Source organism: Plectrocnemia conspersa, unplaced genomic scaffold (assembly GCF_051122295.1).
Source record: "Plectrocnemia conspersa isolate PC_06_02 unplaced genomic scaffold, ASM5112229v1 ptg000010l, whole genome shotgun sequence".
In the NCBI taxonomy this organism is placed as follows: Eukaryota; Metazoa; Arthropoda; class Insecta; order Trichoptera; family Polycentropodidae; genus Plectrocnemia; species Plectrocnemia conspersa.
In genome coordinates this window covers 25,652,234-25,675,796 of record NW_028277174.1, presented here as the reverse complement: position 1 = coordinate 25,675,796, position 23,563 = coordinate 25,652,234, and the positions used below count along the sequence as shown (strand labels likewise).

At 29.4% G+C, this 23,563-nt stretch overlaps 1 long non-coding RNA gene across 1 annotated transcript; it reads left to right on the top strand.

Annotated features, from left to right (window-relative positions):
• Positions 1-21,936: 21,936 nt before the first annotated feature.
• Positions 21,937-23,050, top strand: LOC148231152 (uncharacterized). Its single transcript, XR_015811047.1, has 3 exons — positions 21,937-22,117; positions 22,457-22,796; positions 22,871-23,050. It is a non-coding gene; the product is annotated as an uncharacterized LOC148231152 (long non-coding RNA).
• Positions 23,051-23,563: the final 513 nt, after the last annotated feature.

The window sequence follows — 23,563 nt, the reverse complement described above, 5'->3', positions numbered from 1 at the left end:
AAGATACATCCTCTTAACGTTGCAGTATTCTGACTTCAAGACTAAATAGCTAACAAGATTTTTATGGTTAGTTTAAAATTATTATTTACAATCATATAAAGTAAATCTCAACCTGAAAATCTAATGATAAAATTTCTATTAAAAAAACTTACGTTTTACAGTATTCATAATATTTTTTAAAATATATACTTTTCTTATATTTATTTTTATATATACTCATATGTATCATAATAATTATTTGTGTCCATCAGCAACTTATTTAGGCATATAATCGTAAGAATAACACTTATTACAATACGTGTTAAAAGCGCAATAAACAAAAAGCGATTACCTCTTTTTCACGATTATAAATTTTCATACGTGATAATAATAACTTCTGAGGAATGATAAATGCATCTCTAAAGACATTAAAAAAATACAAATTCTATTGTATCACATTGATTAATAAATGGAATGCGAAATGACAAGTGCAAGGTTGCCAAATCATGCCATACAAATATTCAAATAAAATAGTACATGATAATCTAATTACATTACACTCCTAATCTTTACAATTGATCGTTACAACAATAATGGGCGAGCAAGATACTCTCTCACAGGCAAATAATCGTATAAAAATGCATTTAAAGCGCATATACTGCCACTTCTATTTGGAATTTTCTTGATGTTAATCATCTATACAGTTACCTAAACTGTACGTAGACTCAAAATTGTTGCGCAATAATAATACTAAATTAAATAAACACTGACACTGGGACATAATATTAAATAAAACATACACACAAAATGATTTGTGATATAATAATGAAAGCAAACCTTTACAACATAGGTAACATTTGATATAAGTATTTTTTATATTTTGAAAAGCAATGCATTGTTCCGAAAAGGCTAACCATAAGCTTTCTCAGAATGCTTTCCTCATATTCAAACTTTTCTCAACGAGTCTAAACTGTTTTTTGTGATATTGTTTCAAAAACATTTGCTTATATTAATTTGTATGTATACTCTCCGATTATATTAATTATTTATTAAAATAAACCAATTATCATTCTAAGACTGATTAGAATCTAAAGGTTATAACCACTACATAAAAATTATTAAGCCACTTAATTCTTGCCTTTGAATCTCTCATTGTATACATTTAACTCAATCGACATAATTTGTATGAATTAAGCGCTAAACAATTAGCACCGATTAGCTTAATAATCTTTGAACCCTCTTATATATATCCCACAAAGGAATTTCTCTCACACCTTAAATTATAGTACTAAGACCTTTCATAAAATTATCATATTCTCCATAAAGTCATAAAAAAATAATCGCCAACACGAAAAGCATAATTGCTCAATTAGCCAATCGTTAGAGACCTCTAAAAATAAATATATATTTTTTATTTAGATTACATCTCTATACGTCAAATTTAATACCACACAAAGAACCTTGGGTGTGTTTGGTATATAATATATTAGAACCGTGATTTAATTATCTACGTGGATAGATTGGCAGCTGAGGCTGAACTACCGACGTTAACTTAGTTGTATGTACATATATACGTATATAGAATATACGCTCAGGTATCAAACAAACAGTAATTTATATATTTTTTCAACGAACGACAAGGGTAAATTGGGGATTCGTATAATCCAATAATGATAATTGCAAATGGATATCGCGTGTAATATTGAACGTGTTATGATACAACGCATGATATATTATATAACATGAATATTTGTAACTATACTGTTTATTTAGTATGAGAAAGTAAATTTTAGATTAAAAATATTATCGACGAATATTATTATTTATATATTCTCTTTGCTACATGCTTTTATATGTTATAATAATAATTCTAATATATTTTGATGCAAACATATTGGTTGAGGAACATGGAAAATTAATAGAATAGAGCATTATGCTTCTGTGAAGTAATTAACAGTGAAGTCGAAGAATATATTTGAGTGCGTATTCAATTTTACTCTGATATTAATTTCGCTTCAATTCATTTTAATAAAAATAAAAAATATATATGTATATTTGAAAAATTCAATTATCTTTTTATATGAAAAGTGTTCTTGTACAATCAATTTGAATATGGTACAAGCTGTGAATGGTTATATGCTGAATGGTATTTTTTATGCGAAAGTAGCAAATATGTTGAAACATAAAAATAATGTGTGAAGTGAGGTGTGTTGGGAAAATAAAATAGTAACGATATCCATAAATTTATTTCAAGATTATTGCATCAAGTTATAGTTAGTTATGTTTTATGTGACGTACTATTTTTTATAATAATTCAGAGAAAATTACTTTTCCATTATAAGTGTACTGTTTTATTGCTCGTGTTCTAAAAGCTTTTTTATTTTGATACTGATACTCAAACTAAACTATAATTAGAAGTTTTATTTAATTTAAAAAAAATGTATAATGTAAAAACTTACTTTTATTGCTTTCTTTAATGGAGTACGTACTTTTTATTATTTTTACACCATTTTCTCCACAAGAGTTAACGAACAAAAACTAATACACGCAGAATTCACACGACTGTAGAAAACAAAATATAGCACTATTGATTTTTTTTAAACGGTGTTTAATAATACAAGTAAACAAAGGAAATATATTTAATTATAATAATAAAAATACAAATTTAATTTGCTTCATTGCTTTCCGAGGCACCGGTAATGCGTTCTGTTGTTTCGACCAATAAAAAATAAGCATTCAAATATAAAACAAGATGGCTGACAGTGACGTGACAACAGTTGTTAATAATTTTGCTACGCGATAATAATTTTCGTGCGTTGTTCGATTTGACTAAATATAAATATTTGTATTGCAAATTAACTAGGTAAGTAAAAACTATGAAAATGAAATATATACATAATGTGTGTAAGGATTAAAGAAATACATTTATTAAACTAGATAAACAACATAAAACAATCTTCGTAATGAAATCTTCAAAATTTGAATTACCGTCGACGGGCTCCGAGGCCGAAAAGTGAGTTTTTCCTTTTACAATACATAAAAATTATCATTGCTTCTGATTTAATGCACATATTCGTTAGATTTGACGAATTGCAAATAAACCAGGTGTAATATATCCTTAGTATGTATGGGGATTGAAAGTTAATGGGAACGCTATATATTATATTATATATATATATATATATATATATATCAGCCAATGGACAGCTTATAAATGTGTAGTTTCATGGATGTTATCTAATAAACGACATTTTACAATGATGTAAATATGTGATTGCATACCTAGAATAATCGATAGTTAAAATATTTAAGAGTGGGTTATTTTTAATTCTGATGTAGCAAAATATGTATTTACGTAATGGCTTTTTATCAATTTTTCTTCTGTGCAATCATTTCTCTTTTAGAATAACCAAATTGCGCGCAGCGAGCGCTTGCCATATGACATGTACGAAAATTTGAGAGTTAAAGGAAATCCCGGTTTTGGGCGCTCTTGAGAACAAACTACGCAATTAATTTTATCGATTTAAATTGTAAAATACTTTATCTTTATAATAATATTTATTTTTTATAAATATATAGATCGAAATATGTATAAAAATCGTCAAATTAAAAAAAAATATGTTTAGTTTATACGGGATTTTAAATATAATATAAATAATGTGGATTTCTATTAGCTTCTCTATACAGAAAAAGGTAATTTTGGCGATCGTTGGCAATTTAAAGTTATAGTTTATAGAATTTCTTGAATCTCAAAATTATTAATATTTTTAAAGCGAATTTATCAATTATATTACACAATAATTTATACTTATTAATATAGATATCACCGATTCCCAGACTTTCAATCTTGTGGTTAATACTTACTTGTAGGTATTCGTTATATCTGATTGACTTACTCAGTGTGTACAGATTTATCCCATTGTAACACATAGGGCTTACCCCGGGTAGGGATGTATCGATGAGGTAAATAAACAATGTTTACCCCAGCAATACGACATTATTTTATCTTATTAGAATTTAAAAATTTAACTTACATTAAAATTAAATATTTCAAAATGTTCTATCAAAAGTTTTAATAACACTCAAAAACAATATATTTGACATATATTTTTATTAAAAATTATATTTTTATAATATTTATAATATAATATTTTATTAAAAATCATATTTTTATATTTTTTTATGAATTATAAAAATATGATTTTCTTAATGTTGTTTTTTCCTACAACTCTTACAATTATTTCACTAGGATTATACCACTTATAAAATAGTTATCTTTCACCCCACCGATACGACAGTATTTTCGGTTTATTTTAATTAATAAAAAAAACTACAAACCCCTTCTCGATCAAACTTTAATAACTCGGGAATTTGTATTTTGTGAATAATCATCTAAAAAATCATTAAATCGAGAATTTGATCATAGGCTATTTCTGTTACAAATTAAATTTGAACAAATATGTTTAATGTTTTAAAACAGCTGCATAGGAAAGGGTGGGTCCGTGCAAGAAATTTTCAAGTCATATAAAAAAAAATACTGTGACTGTGAAGTAGTTAATCAAAATAATTTATTCAAAATTCTTTTTCATTAAAAAAAATTTAACAAAAGTACTTAAATTAAACAGTAAAATAAGATTTTTGTCACAGAGATGAGTTAAAAAATATGGCAAAAATGTTTTTAAGTATCATACAATCATATTGAAAAAATACATATTTGTAGCTACGAAGCACACGTACTTTTAAATAAAATATTAACAGAAAAATAAACTTTGTTGCCACAAATTGTTAATCTATCTAGTAAACATTTTATTACTTAATTAATTCATGTTTACAAATAAAGTATCGGACAGCGATATTGTATTAAGAATAGCAGGTTGTCTATTCTTAGTAGTAGTTCTTTAAAATAATCCTAATACTAATAAGCTTGACTTAGTTCTTGCAACCTCTTTTATATGTCCGTTTCGAACAGCTTCGTTAAATGAAATAAAATATTTATAACGACTAGCTTTCGACCTTATATAAATAAAAATAAAGCTATTTATTTAATAATCGTAAAACTTTCCTTGTAATATTTATATATTTTTTAAATAATCTTCCGTTGTAACCTGACAGGTCCAATGCGTTACAACGGGATCAACCTATATCAACTGAGTCAGTCAATTATATATAATGAATACTTACAAGTAAGTTATAACCACCAGACTGAAAGTCTGGGAATCGGTGACATCTATATTTTAATAATTATAAATTATTACGTGTAATACAATTTATAACTAATAGATGGCAATTTATAACCAATTTGAGTGTTGCTACCGGAGCTCGAAACCGCAACCTCAGAGTTACTAGACCACGCTATTCCGTCATGACGGGTGTTAACCCAATACGTTATAATAGGGTAACGCTTTTAAGCAAATAGACCAAAACACTAGACTAAAGTCAATTTGTGAATTAGCGACATATATAAATATTTTGAACTAAAACAGCTATGCAAAACGTAGCACGATTTAAATCATTATGATATTTATTTGTAAGATTATTAAAATTTACTGAAATCGTTTGGAATTATAATAATATAATAATCACTAATTCTGATTTTCCAGATACAAAATATGGGATTTTAGCTGATGTGTTTTAGGTATTAGTGAACCATTATACTACTGGTATATTTTAAGTGATATATATCACAGACTATCCTTTAATAAGTTTATTACATGGTAGCTTTACATATTGAATGTAACCATTGTCGTAAAATATAATAAGCATTGAATAACTTAACTGCGCGTTTCAATAAGTAAAATTATAATGCTCAATAGTGACAAACGGATATTGAAATTTTGAAAACACTGCTTATTATTAATGGTTATGGTTATGGAAAGGTTCTCGTTACCGTTCTTTGTTAAAGTTCTCGAAAGTCTGTCAGTGATTATTATTTCCAGTGTTGTTCTACGTACAAATCACATTCGTTTAAGCGTGTAATTTCTAGCGAAAATTATTTAAAGAATTTCCTATACTAGCAAACTTAAAACAGCAACAGAATATATTATCATTTTCTTCTTTAAAAATACATAGTCTAGAGTCTAAACGCTGTTTATCTTTATAACAAAAAACTTTTATCGTATTTTAATTATTTAATATATTTTAGTGTATCAGTAATGTAATTTTTTTCTAATATAATAAATAAGCAATTTGAGTAAACTATATTGTTAAGTAATCTAGTTGCTGAAAGCGAGCGTAAATAGAGTTTAAGTTAGTCTCTCAGTTATTTCTGATTCTCTGAATTTGTTTGATAAATTTGTATGTCGAAATACACTACGGTAACAATTTCTCAGTACTCTTCGAAACAATCTCGCTTCTGATAGACATCGAATAAAAAACCCTCTATTCCCATCGGTCGTCAAGTTTAATACCTACGAGCCTCGTCGCGGTGAAATTGTGTTTGTGTTAGAAAATTACGATATACTACGTCGTGCTGTATCCATTATTAATATAATATTCCCCCTGCAAGTATGCCGAAGCCAGGAAAATTGCGGGAAGGCGTTTGAGCGATGCAACGTAATTGCAATATGCTCTGGCCCGAAGCGCATTTGGCGATATAAGCTACGAGGCCTTCCTGTTTACACAGTTTTCAATCTGGGCAACTAAGACTAATTGCGTTAGCCGGTACGAAATTGTGTCATCTGAAACAGTGACCCGAAAAATCTATGGTATGGCATAAGCAATCACAAGGGTAAATTGGCAAACTCTAGGGTAAAAATAATTTCATAGCGCCACTTCGCTTCTACCATTTAGACATATGTGTCCAAAAAATATCCGCGAAATAAGTGTCATTTTTGTATTTTCAAAAGAAACGATTATGCTAAAAACATTTAGGAAACGCGCTAATGCTTTATTTTTTGAGAAAAAAAGAAATTATTCAAATGTGAAAACCGTTTTTAAAAGTAATTCCATAATAAAGAACAACGCTGATGATAATATTCTTTATGCTTGCACTACACTCTCTGGAAGTTGTCCGGACCGAGGTTAAAACTGAAGTCGGCTGAGACCTACGACTTCGAGTAAGCGACCACACTGTCGCAAATTTCATATGCCGATGGCGGCTTCTTTCACGTACAGCCGGCATATTTGCGTGCGATCGAAAAATGTACCAAATAATCGCAATTTTTAAATTGTCATATTATTAAAATTAAGCTACTGATAATTATAAAAGTTTGTGTGGGCACTCACCAATACAATATCAGTGAATACTTTTCGGTCGTAAATATTCAATTTACGCAAAATCTTTGTCGGCTTTTGCAAAATGCCATAATGCATCAAAACGATACTTCAGAATACGAACACCAAATCTGTGACTATCCTAGAATTTGTCGACATCGATTCTAAATAAGAATTCGTTATGGTGTGACATTTATATAAACCGATCTAGAAAAATACATAGGGATATTCGAAACGATTTTTTTTAACGAAAATAAGTACCACTAATTATTTAATTTTATATAAAAAAAATATAATAACGATATCTGTTAGAAGAATATACTATTAAAAATATAATTAATATCTTTTGGTGCCCTAAAATATTCAAATATGTCAGTAAGAGTCTGTTGAAGTCCCCGATAAGCATGTGGTATTATAACTTGACCACGTGACCACGATGCAGCGCTCGACATGCGTGTTGACTATAGGACGCCTACGCGCATACTGAAATTGAACCGAGTTACTCGTTCTATCTCAGTTTGCAAAACACCATAACATTATCTTTCTCACTCTTGTCACTTAACACGCAAGAGAGCGAAAGAGGAAGTATCTCACCGCTCACACTCTAAAGAGCAGCTTCGACTGCGGTCCTTTTGCCGACAATGTTCGGAAGCGCTCGAAGCTGGCCAAGTCGACTGAATTACCCCCACTTTACTTTTCATTCTCGGTAACCTCGGACAACTTCCGAGAGATTTTAGAGCGGGCAGAACCGGATTCGACCGAAGTTACCCACTATAATCTCCGTCTTTGGCCAACCTTGGCCAACTTCCAGAGAGTGTAGTGCAGGCATTAGATAATTCCGTTGCCCTGGAATTTAATAGAAGTTTAATTAAGAAAAAGCATTGGCGAATAGTCTAGTGCCTAAATTCAAAACATACACTTATAAACAATTCTACTTATTTTGGCACAAATTTTGTAATAGTTATATATATATATTTCGATCAAGCATATCATAAAATAAATAAATTGAGACTGTTGGAATTTTGGAATCAAAAAGACACCCTCATTTTCTTTTCTATGTTGATTTGCTCACGATACGACATCGTAAATGGAATAAAAATACGCAAAGCTTTACTTACCTGCACTAAGCAGCGGATTCGAATCTCATTTAGTTCTACGCCGCCAAATTTTTTTTTCGACGCTAAATACAATTTTCTTCTTCTACGCCAGTAAATTCAAATAAAGCATTTACCATAGATGAGTCTTAAATTTGTGCGAACTTGTCGACTTTATCTCCTTGAAAGTATTTAAATGATAAAAGCAGGGATTCCAGTTCCGAGCTCATACATCCAGATTATTCGAGTGAGCTACTGTAATTTATTCACTTTTGTTTAGAGATCTTATAGTAAATATTAAAACATACCAGATTTAAGCAGCCCAATACGGATATAGTTTCGCCATAAATCATCCAGAAAGGATGAATATCAATATTGCCACCATTCCAGATTGTATATAATATAGAACGCTGCTGAAAAATAATATTATTTTTGAAGTTCCAACTTCAATTCCGATTACACGAGTTCAGCTAGTACTTACATCCAGTGGAGCTAACGCCGAGTTGACACGGACGATTGAAGAAAATCTGGCAAAAATGTTTTATTTTATATAAACATATTTTTAATGTAATACACCTTACTGGCTTATATCATTTTTAATAGTCGCCCTAATTTTCCATTCTCTATGTTTGGAATTAAAATCCCCTGCAGAAAAAATAGGTTGTGAGTAGTCAAATAAATTTTTCAAGTCTTCAATGGGATAACGCTCGAAATCTATGCAGAGTCTGCATTCTTCCAGCAGTTCCTGACGCAGAATATCTGTCTTGTTTCTGAGATCTTTAGTTCTTTTATAGTAATCGAGATCCATACTCACCTGAGGGCAGTCGGTAGGAGACTTCTCAGTCTCAGGATGAGTTCTGAAGATCTGATAGCCCTCGACCTATACTATCCGCTGGTGCGGATCTAGTAGTCCAGAAGTTTCTGAAATTGCACATCTAAAATGGAATAAAAGTACACAAAAATATCTTAATAAAGTATATTAAAAAAAATTAGGATATATCTATGTATATTATCATTTCTATACGAATTTACATATTACGTAGTTAAATTTTTTTTTATTGATTTTATCTTTAACAGTCATTCAACGTAAAAAAAGACAGTTAGAACACGGTTTAAATGATATCCTTAGTTACGCAAAGCAATAAATATATTTGTTAATGCACTTAAAAAATCTATATAAATTGTTAAATAAACTGACGTTTTTTTAACAGTGAAATTAATTATTTTAAAAATGTATGTTATATAAATAATAAATTGCCATTATATTAAAAAAACTTAGGTTCTATTGACCGTACCTAAAATTTTCATAAACTTAAATATATGTATGTATATTTTAGAAAATTTAAAGTACAAGAAGACAATCAAAGCTTAAATTTTGTTTACTATATTTTTATAACCTTTTAATGCTCTATTTATTTCAAATAGTTAAACATAGTAATAACAACGATATATTAACATTTTGTAGAATTATTTCATTATAAATAAAAATCCTTTAACAATAATAACTTTAAGTTCTGCAATGAACGAAAGAAGAAATTTTGATATATAAAATGAAATACATCTTTAATTTAGAATAAAATATTTATATTTACATTTACAACATTTGTAACTGCCCTAATTTAGAATATTCATATATGCGTTTAAAAACCACTAACAATACAAGTGAACTTTCAAAATTTACATAATAAATTTCGTATATTTTGCTTTAAACCTACAAATATTTTTTAGAGATGCAATCATTGTTCATTGTTATGCTTTGAAGAGTACTTGGAAATGGTAGTCAAACTTTCTGTTTAACAAAATTTAAATAAATACTATAATATATACAACGTACTCTCGCGCGTACGTCGAGAGGTAAAAAGAACAACCGTATTAATTACAGCCCTTTCGTTTCCGACCTAATTTCGCATGGTTCGAATTAACAAAACATTTCCTCTTTGACCCTATAATAAATACAACCGCTTTATATATTAATGTGTAAATTAAATCTTAGTCCTAAAATAATATACATTTTTAAACCTAACTTGCAGAACCTCTTGATACCGGTACTTCCAGAAACCAGACATATTTTAAATAATTATGTTACATGTTGTACTCTGTTTTAATTAAATACAAATTGTTATCAAAATTTTCGATTAGGCCATTCAGATTGATTAACAAACTTAGTTCAAAGAGACCATCAAAGCCAATATATTTAGTTAATATAAACATTAATTAATATATATATATATATATATCTTAAATGAAGCGTTTGCATATTATATTTTTAGGTAAAATTTCTTTGAAATTAAAGTAAATAATACTTTATATTTTAAAAAGTAGGAAGTTATAAAACGAAAATCGATTAAAGGTGCTCACCTCTAACGCAATAAATAACCTTCATGCTACATAAATCACATATATAAAATAAAATTCAAATTAAATATATACTGTTATATACAAGCCCACCTGTATTATAAATATATATTAAATAACGTAACGTAACGTTAATTATAATAATTCTTGCTAAAATTATTGCATTAGTAGTCCAACATTAAAAACATAGATTTATAACTTTTCGATTTTTTTAAGTGTATGTATTGAATATTTATTTATATTTATGCTTATATAATTTTTCAGTTAAAATTTTTTTTTTAATCAGATTTTAATTATGCTATTATATGCACATAATAATGATTTTATTGAAGAGTTTTTTCATGCGTGTTATTCTGTATTACTTTTATATGTATATGGATGTACATTGTTCATATAAATCCGTATGATAAGTTTGTAGGAAAACCAATCATAAAACATTTCCTTTAATTAAATTATCTTGAAATATTCACGATAATATTGTCCACATTAATTAAATGTAAATAATTACTTTCCTCCCTCGTAAATTCGGTTTTCATTGAGTTTTTTTTCGCACAGAGTCTCGAGATAATACAGTCGCGACAAATTATATTCAAATGGCGGCGAAAAGGAAAGGAAAAAATCGCCTTTTTTCCACCGTCTGTTCATCTCATCCAGGTAGTAATTTCCCAGAGGATCGATCCAGTTGCTGTTTATTGTTTTTGGATGATAAAACTCCGCTTAAAAAAGAGTTTTAGTATTACGAGCGAGTTAAACCGATAGTACCGACAAGCTCGAAAAACCTTTCCCGATTGAATTTTCAGAGCAGTGGAGCTTTAGTTGATTAAATAATATAATAAAAATATTTTCTTTATATCTATATACCTAAAAATATCAATCGCTATTTTATATATTGATTTAAATTGAAATTTAAAATCATAAATTAAAAATTAACATTTTCCTCTCGTCATTATAAGCTAACGAGACGAAAGTTCTCAACGTGAAAGTTTACTACGTGGTTAACATCTTGACGTATTCTCTACTTAGATGCAGATGTGCTGTAATAATATGCAAACTATCCTCCTTGGTATAATACATTTTTCAATCGTAATTAGCTATCGTTTTACATTAATTACTTAAAGTTACTATGCACGTACGCCTCGTCGCTTTGTGGTTTACTTTAAGATAGTACTGAGGATATAACCGAGAAAGGTGTACCTGTACATGAATGTGAATGGATATTCATATTGTGGATAATGTAGAAAGTAGGTCGCTGAGATTGTGCTATTTCTGCGAGAATGAGCGCACTTCATTTTAGATTATACCATTAAAAGTTGAGATGTTTTATTACTAATTATGAGTATTTAGATTGTGAGGTTGTAAAGTGTTAAATAGTATAATTTAAAATATAACTTTATTTTATAATATCATCAATTAAAATTGTATCACATAGTTATCTTAATTGTATTATTTAATCATTATATACATATAACTATCTATAAAATTTAATCGTATAACTTTTTTTAAATATGGCTAGCAACTCGAGAGAATTCATTGCAATATTGTTAGAATTTTAATTAACAAAGAAAATATTACAAGCCCTAAATATAATACTTTGATTATATTCACCGCTTAAAAATGTAAGATTAGATTATTAAAAAGATAATTTTTTAAATTGATTTTATTAATATTTATATTATTAAAATGATATCCATATTAACAAAACAATATATTTACTTAAAATAAGGGCAGACAATAAATTATCCCGACGAGGATAAAACACTTAAAAACTGCCCAGATTTTATAACAGATTTCCAAAACAATTTTAAAAGCATATTAATTTGATAAAAAAAAGTTTTTTTACACACAATTGTATCCCATAGTAATGAAAAAAAATATTCATGACGCAATAAATGCCTAAATGTATCATAATAGCTAAGCACACACGTACGGATTTGTCCGACGGACACCCGGACATATCTGTCCGAGGTTCGCCACACATCTGAACTCGGACTTAAATCTAATTGGACATCCGATTTACGTGTTTTAATGTGATTCTGCATTAAAACTCTTAGCCCTATCCCTACAGCACTAGAAGAATAACTAATGGCGATTAGCGTCAAAACAAACGAATTTAGTTTACAATATATGATGTCTCACTGTCTTTGATAAAAAGAAATGTTAAAAAATATAATTTCAAGAGTAATAATATTGAGTGACCGATGGGTTATAAAGTAATAAAACCTTATCAGCAAAATCTATTCATTTATTTTACATTTTAAAGTGCATTTTCAAATAAAAAAAATTATAAGCTATATAACAAGAATTCTTATAATATATTACTCATTAATTATAATTTCATTCGAAAACATGTAACATATATTTAATAAAAAAAAATAGAAGATAATATAACATAATATATATGAACTTTGCCATAGATAAGTATAGCTTATAAGTTAAATAGACCCTTAAACAATATTACTATTATTAAACATTTTTTTACAGACAGATTTCCAAATAAATTGGTACTAATAAGCGACGTAGAAAAATATATATTTATATGAGAATCTGACATATCTCTACTTAATTATTTAGTAATATAAACGCAAGTAACAATATGACTAGGTTTGTTGTTAAATATTGGGTATAAATAAAATGTTACTTGCGCTAAAACAACAGATTGATAATTATTTCGAAAACACATATCAATTCAATGATTCACTTTGTAATTAAATTTACACACGGTTTGTTCTAAAACGTTTTTTCATTAATGTTTCCATTGTGCGAGGAAAACATTTTCGCCTCAAAATAAACAGTTCGATTATACAGTATTCGCTTTAATTACTTTTTTACTCTATTTTAGTACCTTAGAAAATATTACCGAGTTTGTCCACGTCCGGAACGTTTCTGTGTCTCGCCCAAGGGTTTGCACAAACATCATTTACTGGTTTTGATTGTGGCACTTATTGTTTTGGGACAAAAGCCGGATTTTCCCTACATAACCGAAACAAAGAATAGAAAGTATCACAGGCCTGTGATATAACCAAAATTATGGCAAAGAAGAAAAGCGTTTACAATATTTATGTTGGGCTTGTATACATTTTCGTAAAAAAAAAGTATAATGTTTGTGTTTTCTGTACGTTATTATAGCATTAACTCATTTATGCGTAAACTCAGATAAAAAAATATTACCATGTGTATTTTCAAAAAAAAAGCAAAATTTCGCAATAAAAACTGTATTAAATTAGTGTGATAAAGAAAACTGGCTATCAATTTTGATCTATCATTCGCCTTATCTCTAATGCTGTTATTGCTTCTAGTCTATTTTAATCACAATATTGCAGAACCTCTGTGTATTGTTTGCATTAGTTGCATTATCTTATCAGCACAGTTAAATGCAAAGTTACCTTACTATTGTCTACGTGATATCGGCGTGTCTTGTGAATGTGGTACAAATTGTAATGAAAGTAGTGTTACATGAATAAATATTATATTTTTTAACTATTTTAAAAAATTATTTTCGGGACCACAAGACTTTGCCGTAAGTCGTAAAAGACTTGTTTTAAATCTCATAATAATAATTGGTTTATTTATGTCCCTTAGACTTTGTTGATCTTTTTTCTAAAACATGATGTCTTTATTTTATATTATTTTTAGTTATAAAACAGTAAATTTTATTAATTTTTGTAACACTCTATATGTAATATAATTATAGTCATACCTCTACATTTATAAATCTAAACGCTTTTACGTATACTGTTTTTTGAGTTCCATCAGTGAACCCTGTCGGTTTTGGTAATTAGCCAGAGCCTCGGGGTTAATCCCAAGAGACTATGGAAAAGCATTTGCGAGATAAAACCATCAGCAATTTTATATACAATAAACAGATTGTGCATAATCGTCGAAGTTAAATTGAATAAGCCGCCGAGAAGCCGATGAAACTCTAACGAAGCTAATATAATATACAATAAAATATAACCACGCACAGTAATGGAATTTTCAAGTAAAAAGTCGATCTGCTTACGTTGTATGTAAATATGTACGTATTTAAATGCTTGGAAAATTTGCTATGATTTTTTTATATATCGTTGAATATATTACAATATAATTTATACATAAATAAATAAAGACGAAAATCTCAAAAAAAAAATATTAAAACTTATTAATTCATAATATTTTTAGGTACGAGTTGGCTTTGAATTTAAACCATTTGTATTTTATTACCTTATACATTATGCATATTTTTCCATTAGCTTTTATAACGTACATAATTTACTTTTATATTAATAAGCAAACATTGAAGAATATTATAGATTGAATTATATTTAATAAATTTTAAATCTTAATTTGCTTATATTTTTATCATATTAATTACAGGTGATATTAAAAATACATGTTTAGAACAAAACATGAAACTCAGCTCTATAAATTACACCTTTTTTTAAACAGCCTAAATTTTTAGTCTAAGTTATATGTAATATAATATACTTTTTAAACTTTTCATATTTTTTTATAAAATAATAATTTTAGGAAATGCTCTAGAAAGATAATAAATTTATTAAGATAGAATACTTATTATCTAAGTTTTATAAGCAAAAGTAAATAGGAAAAAACTTTGTATTTGCAAACGAATAATTTTGATTAAAAAACACTTTAAAAACATTATTGTCATAATTTACTTTTACTTGTAATTGTAGTGCGGTTATATTTGCAAAAAAATATTGTTAAAAACATTATTTAAAAAACCAATTTTTAAAAATTCCAGAATTTTTTCTGTAGAAATTTAGCGATAATAATAAACGGTACAAAGAGTTAACGATTAGCAAACAGTCAGTGTTTCCTCTCAAAAAAATATTTCTCGAGTATTTTCAAAAAGCAATTATTGTTAAAAATTAAATTTGTGCAAATATTTTTAAATGTTTTAAAACAGCTACTTCCTTATATACCGCTGGGTACACGCCAGATGTTTTAATATATGCAAGCTTTCATTGATATTGAAAATTGGAGAAAGCTCAACGTCTTTTTTAGTCATTGATCGTTTGACCAATACCTATGATTTATTATGAAGTTCGTGTTTTTTCTGAAATTTTTTGAGAAAAATTTCAAATCAATTTAATTTTCAGAGCATTATTTTATTAAAAAAAAATTTGTACGAATATTTAAAAACATTTTTAAACCACTGCATAGCATAGGGTGAGTCCGTGCCAGATGTTTAAATATATGCATGCTTTCTTGGAAGCTTTTTATAGTTTGGAAATTTCGGGTTTGGTAACCCTAAGAGGGATAACTTGGTAGCCAGTAAGACGCAGGTGAAAACTAGTGAGAAGTTTATTAGATTATATTACATATATTGCGGATAATTTTCTTCGAGCAGTGGTGGAGAAGCTGGCGCAGGGATGATGTCTGTGGAAGATCCTTAGTGGTCTTTTAGGTGGCAGTGACAGTGTCTAGATGCAGTTCTTCTTGCTGCGTTGATCGTGTTTAGGAGTCTCTTTTCGCGTCTTCCGGTGGGGGCGCATCTACCAGGCGGGGTGAATCTGCTATTCTCTTCGAGTGTCCGCCGAAGTCTGCCAGGTGACTGTCTGTGACTGCCTTCTCCTCATTGGAGTCCAAGCTACGAAACTTGCTCACCAATCATAATCATGCAACGATCATTAAGCCAGTCGTTGCACTTGCTTCTTAGAAAAACGAAATAAGTATACGCATTTAGAAAGTAACATTTGATGGATATCTCCTAAATGAATTTCGTAACGGTAATATTGTAGCCTTACGGTGCTATTTGTTTTGGGTGATATGTTGTTTGCTGTGACCGTTTCTTAACAATGAAATATTCATTCAATGCACCCTTGCCTGTTATTTGTGAGGGAACCTTTACTTATAGCCTTTGTGCAATCGCACTATTGTTAAATAATCACTTTTGATCACAGTAATAACGTAAGTTTCACATATAAGGTCCTTTACAAACGAATATGTGTGGTCCCTACAAAAATATTTAAATAGTAAGCAATTTTTTACAATTTTCTCAACTAATTTGAGAAATCTGTTTACCATGGGCTTAATCCCTGCTTTGGTAATCTAACAACTACATTAATAATCAGATAAGAAAAAACACTGCGTGGGAACCGGCAGATTGCAAAAATTTATGGGGGCTTTCACAGAGTTACGCTCTGTAATCAATCGAAGTAAATCGATCCGTTCTGATCCATCGATTATTCGCGTTCTTTATAACAAATCATCACCCTTTTAAAGTTTATTCTTTTTAACGATCATCTAGTACGTTGTTTATAAATAATATAAATATATCTACGATAATATGCTGTATTATTATAATCACATACTATATATTGTAATGCAAAACACTAAAAAAAACATATTTTTTACGATCATAAGCGTCGCAACTATTTTTTTCAGTATTTATAGCCGATAGACATTATGGTATTTTACTTAAATTTAATTATTGCGTTAGAATTGTATTTTTCTTTGTTTGAATAACGGATTTACCGTTTAAAATTTGCTTTTATTGCTTTTTTAATTTAGCGTAAGTATTTTATTCAGTCTTTGTTTTGTTAATAACTTGAGTAGTAAAAGTTTTATATGAAATTCTGTACGTTTTGTTGTTTTTAAAATGTCAGCTTTGAATATGTTTTCATGCTTTTGTACTGTGCTGTCTCTGGCAAAGCTTCTGGTGCAAACTTTGAAATGTCCGTTGCTTGCAGCTAGCAATATCGAAAAGCTGCAGCCTTTGTAAATATACATAAGTTTATTTATGAAATTCAGAATCTACTTTTAACTTTTGCCTCAAATCTATTGTCCGCGAAATATATAAATCTAAATTTCGAGAAATAATATTAGTTTGAAAAAATTATATAACTTTATTCCTCGCCTTTGAATTAGCTAACTTTAGAACAAGGCAACAAGTACCAAACAACAACTTAACAAAGACGAGAGAACGGACATTCTATGTATAATAACAGGTGAGGCAGATATCTAATCTTAAACTTTCGGAAGGGCCTAAAATACTCTGTAAGGTGAAATGGTACGCGCAGATTATGCTGGTAAATATCCGCAATAATGGAATTTATTTCCATGGCTGCCAGTAAAGTTTATGAGTAAGTTAGTTACTTTTTATGCTTATCATGTACGTGGTTTGATTATCGCCCAGGGAAATCTCGCTTATTCTTTCGGAGAAATATATAAATTATGATACATTTTCATATCTCTTGAACCGTTATTTTTGTTTCATTTGTATACATACCCATCAATTTTTTTACATAGATAATATTTTTATTATTTGAAAGCTTTATTTAATATTTATCCCGACAGGAAAATGCAGCTGTAACACATAACAAATAATATCTATATTGAATTAAACAAACTGCCAGTTGAACTTTTTACGTTTAAAATATGATCCATGGTGACCGTATGTATTATATTTATACAACATCGCAAATGGTCTATGTATCGTTCGTTCATTATCGCACATTCCTATCGATAATTCACTGTCGTATTGGAGCCTGTCAAAAATGTTTGTGCTCATCGATCATTTTTCGCGTGAAAACAAAAGATCAAATTACAAGCGTTTATTGGATGTTGCGTGTGTATAAATTGCTACAGAGTGGGCAAAAATAACCCCTTAATTAAATTTCTAGCAAAGAATGCTTTTCGTAGTATGCCATTTTGGGTAATTGATACGAAAAGTAATTAATGAAAAAAAAACACATTAACCATCGACGATTACTAATTATAACAAAATATTCACAGCTCTTGAAGACCTCTATTTGTTGATGACCTAAAATCAACTTATTTGAATAAATACATTTTTAGATCCCTTATAATTGTTGTTTTATACCGTTATAAAAGCTCATATATTTATGTCTCTTGCATTTATAAAGAATAAAAGCATACTTTAGCACTAAGCGCATCTGTTTTCTTAAAGCAATAAGTGCTAAAAACAGGATCTATCATGTTGACTACCAAAAGAATGTGCACTTTAATCTAAACTAAAGTTCATAAATGTGTACATCTATGTAAAAATAATAAAATGTACATTTTTTATAGTGGTATCAAATTTTTTATTTTTTTATTGCTATTAATTTATAAAAACCAGCACGATAGACGGGTCATATAAATCGATGGCTATTACTTGAAACCCCTATATTCGAATCATATTATATTCATAATCTTCAGAGTGATTAGTTAAAATCGTAGTGATTAGTTAAAATCGAGCTAGGTCGTTTATTATATTTTGGGGGACAGATGGTGACGCGTGATCGTCTCTCTCGAATCGTTTAATTAAAATGTCAAATATTTTATATTTTTAATTCGAGACAGCTCTGGTGAATCACAGATTCGGGTGTTAGTAGGCCAATTGCATTGAATAATTGAAACTGCATGGTGTAAAACACACTAACGGTTTTTATCTGGTCGATGCATTGTCTATCGCACATTTTTTACGCTCAAAAGGGTATTTTTTCTGGTCCTCATGAGTGATTTATTTGCTAACAGGTAAGTAGTTTGTTAAATTACGTTGCTTATTTTTTTTATGAATGAAATGATCGTTTAAAATAATCTTGTTTTCCAGAATTGTGGAAATGTTCAAAAGTCACTCCGATTCATAAAAAGGGTCCCAAATCTCAGAATGACAATTACAGGCCAATAGCTTTGATCTTATCACCTGCAAAATTATTTGAAATTGTTTTGCATAAATACATTTTTAATCATTGCAGGTGTATGCTTCTCGACCAAAAACATGGTTTCCGTAAATCTCGATCCACTGTCACTAATCTAATGGTTTTGTCTAACTATGTTTTAAAATCATTGGACTCTGGTGTACAAGTGGACGTCATATACACAGATTTTGAAAAAGCATTTGATAAAGTTAACCATGCTTTACTTGTAAAAAGTTATCTAATTTCGGGTTTTCTGAAGATCTCATAAATCTATTCTCAAATTACTTGACCAATAGATATCAATTCGTCAAGTATAATTACTCTTTTTCAGAACGATATAAGACCCCTACTGGAGTACCTCAAGGATCCAATTTGGGTCCATTGTTGTTTTTATTGTTCATTAATGACATAGAAACAGCAATAGAGCATTCAGATTTTTTATTATATGCAGATGTCTTGAAAATTTACAAGAAAATGCATTCGATTTCTGATTCCCTCGACCTACAGGAGGATCTCAACTCTATATGGAAATGGGCTTGCTATAACCAATTGCCTTTCAGTGTAAAGAAATGTCACACAATTTCATTTTCAAGGTCATTAACGCAGACAAAATATTCATACCATCTAGGCGGATATATTTTGGAAAGGTTTTCTTTAACTAAGGATTTAGGAGTGACTTTCGAAGAACGTTGGAAATTAAGCCAGCACATTGCAGAGACTCATAGCAAATCCTTAAAAATGCTCGGTTTTATCTTGAGAAATGCGCGTTACTTCAGGAATACTTTAGTATTGCGCACTCTTTATGATACTCTAGTCCGCAGCATACTAGAAACTAGCTCAATCATTTGGATCCCAGGCGTAATGAATCAATGTAATGAATTGAAGCTGGAAAAAGTACAACGTAAATTTCTTCGATATTTATACTTGAAGGAATACGGGTATTATCCGTTCTTGTTTTCCAGTGCTTTTATTTTGGGAGCCCTGGGATACGTTTCTTTGTCGACTCGCAGAAGTGTTTATGTAATTAAACACTTCTGGAAATTGCTCAAGGGCATCGTAGACAATCCTTCAGTGCTCGAGCAGCTTCAAATGTGGGCTCCTGAAGGTGGTTATAGTTCTCGGTCGCGTCCACTATTCTTGCCTGTTAAGTCTAGAACTGGAGCACTTGCCAACTCTTCTCTGGCCAAGGCTATTTATCTGCTCAATTCTGTCCATAGAAATATTGACATTTTCTCTTGCACATATGGAGTTTTGGTTCAGTTCGTATGGGACAATGCACACCTGTTGAGGTGATTTGTGTCTGTTGTTTTGTCTTGTTTATATTTGTATGTATTATGATGTATTTGTACTTTTGACTATCGTGACGCATTGGGTTTGCCTGTCAGGTCACGATGGTTATAATTTTAATAAATAAATAAATAAATACTTGAATAAGTTAATATATACTACTCAGGTATAACACTGATTATCAAAAATGAACAACTCGTCACGTAGAAAAACGTCTACGATATTAATAAATTATGTGACTAGCATTATCTTACCTTAAGCTAGAATAAAGTAGTGGCTATAAGCATAATATAGTGAAATATTATGCGAATGAATAAATTCTGCAATAGAACAAGATTATTAATTATGCAAACAGTCAAAAAAACGTACATAAATAGATTGTTAATATTATGGATGTTTAATGTTATTCAGTTGGTGGCTTATTTTTTGCTTTATTCTTATTTTTAGGATTTCTTCAATAGTAAAATCATGTTGTGTTGAAAATAATAAAAAAAATATATCAACGAATTAATGTTTCTTATTGATTTATTTTAAAGGTTGACATTAAGAACTCCTAAGTGCAATCTACAGTTATCATTAACTGATGGAGTTAATATGCCAATTAGTTTATATAAATTAAGTGGCGATAGACTGGTGGCGTAAAAAAAGTGCTATGTCTTGTACCATCGAATAAATAGATGTCATGCAATCATCGTTAATGTATCTAGTCATCAAGTTCAATCAAGTTCAATGTAGCTTTATAGACTTTGGGGAAAAATCTTCTCGGTTGAGATACAATATATCAATTGATACATGTACACGTCCACACGTGTTAATACACGCCAGCAGATTCCCGGTACATTTTGAAAAGCACGTCTGTCGCTTTCGTTTAATTTTTCATTTTCACATCGACAGCCTGAAATTATTCAACTCGCCGTATATAAGTGGATAATGCTCAACCGGTCCATCGAATAGACCGACCGACGTATTGGAGCCGAGCTTTCAAATTGGTCCATAAACCCCGAGCGTTCTCCATTCATGCGAAATATATCGATCGGCCATTTACAATAGTCTCGGCCATTGCGAATTTTACCATTCGCGTAAAATGACAGTCCGTTGTATATACATTGAACTGGAGAAGTCTTATTGCCTCTAATGGATTAACCGATTAAAAATCTGCATTACGAATAGAATAATATGATGATTCAAATAAATTAAAAGAACTTATTGAACATAAGCACAATTGACCAATATATGTATAATTTGTATATAGAATTGGTTTTATAACTCTAAAAGCTGGCATAAATAAATAGATAAAATAGATATATTCTGAATTATAGCAATATTTTTTTTTGTTTAAGTGAAACGCTCGCAATGGAATAACGGGGACGGCCGGCCAAAGACGAAAGCTAAGCGAATGGCAGCCTTCAGTGAGAAGTCTTCAATAGAGACCCCAACAAGCCAAGGGTTGAAGCAGCACAATAGATGGAGGCTTAATTTTTAAATAATATTTGAAAAACTTTGCTACGATTCCTATATGAATCTTTGTCTGAGAGAAGAAAATTAGTAATTATTATTTATTTTTAATTCCGGTCTTCCGGATATTTCTAATTTCATGATTAAATACATATTTTATTGATTGAATGATTGATAAAATGTTTATTTTAAATTAAGGTGGGTCGTATACATTACGTATTAAAAATCTATAATAATATGCTATTTCAGCTCATAAAAATATTAAATATTTTTATAGTTGCATTTTAATTTTTTTAAATTGAGAAAACTATTTTCATAAATAGCAATTATTATTTTTATAAGTAGCATTGATTATTTTATAAGTAGCAAATATTTATTATAAATAGCAAATATCTTATATATAATCGTTAATAAGTATGTATTTTCCAGGCGCACGCGCTTTACAATGAAACATTATATGCTCAATTTTCTACTTTGTAAATCGTATCGCTTTGTATGAACGGTGTATAATAATACGCGTAAACAAAAGAAATATATTTAAATATAATAATAAAAATTGAATTTCCTCCGACTGATTATCGAGCAGCTGGTAATGTATTCTGTTGTTTCGACCAATGAAAAATAAGCATTCAAATATAAAACAAAATGGCCGACGTTAACGTGACAACGCTTGTTATTAATTTTGCTACGCGACAATAATTTTCATTATTTTGGCATGTACGTTGTTCGATAAGACTGAATATAAATATTTGGATTGCAAATTAACTAGGTATGTTAAAACTATGAAAATGAAATATATACATAATATGTGTAAGGATTAAAGGAATACATTGATTAAACTAGATAAACAGCATAAAACGATCTTCGTTATGAAATCTTCAAATTTTGAATTCCCGTTGACGGACTCCGAGGCCGAAAAGTGAGTTTTTCCTTTTACAATACATACAAATTATCATTGCTTCTGATTTAATGCACATATTCGTTAGATTTGATGAATTGCAAATAAACTAGGTATGCTTTAAATGTGTACGTGTAATATATCCTTAGTATGTATGAGGATTGAAAGTTAATGTCGATTAAATCGGCGCTGTCGCAGTGGGAATGCTATATATATACATTTTTATCAATTTTTCTTTTGTGCAATAATTTATTTTTTGGAACAGCCAAATTCAGGATAATCAGTTACATCAAAATTGGGCAATAAGTCAAATAAGTTTGAGAATCTATATTTACGTTGAACAAAAACAGTGATTAAAAATTTAATAATCCGTATATTTTGTATTTGGCATCGACCATTACAATATTTAAATAGAACTGGTGCTTTTTTCATGTGACTTTTTGTCACATGTGTGTGAATTATTATGACTAATTTTGTTGCAATAGTTATAGGTGTAGATTTTTTTTTTTTTTTTTGGTAAGTAGAGGGAAATCTTCGAAAGACGTCGTTAGCTTCCAAGTCGCTAACGACAGTGCCGGATTCCGTTGCTAGTCAACGACCTACCGGCTAAAACCCATCTACTGCCCTCCCCTGAACGA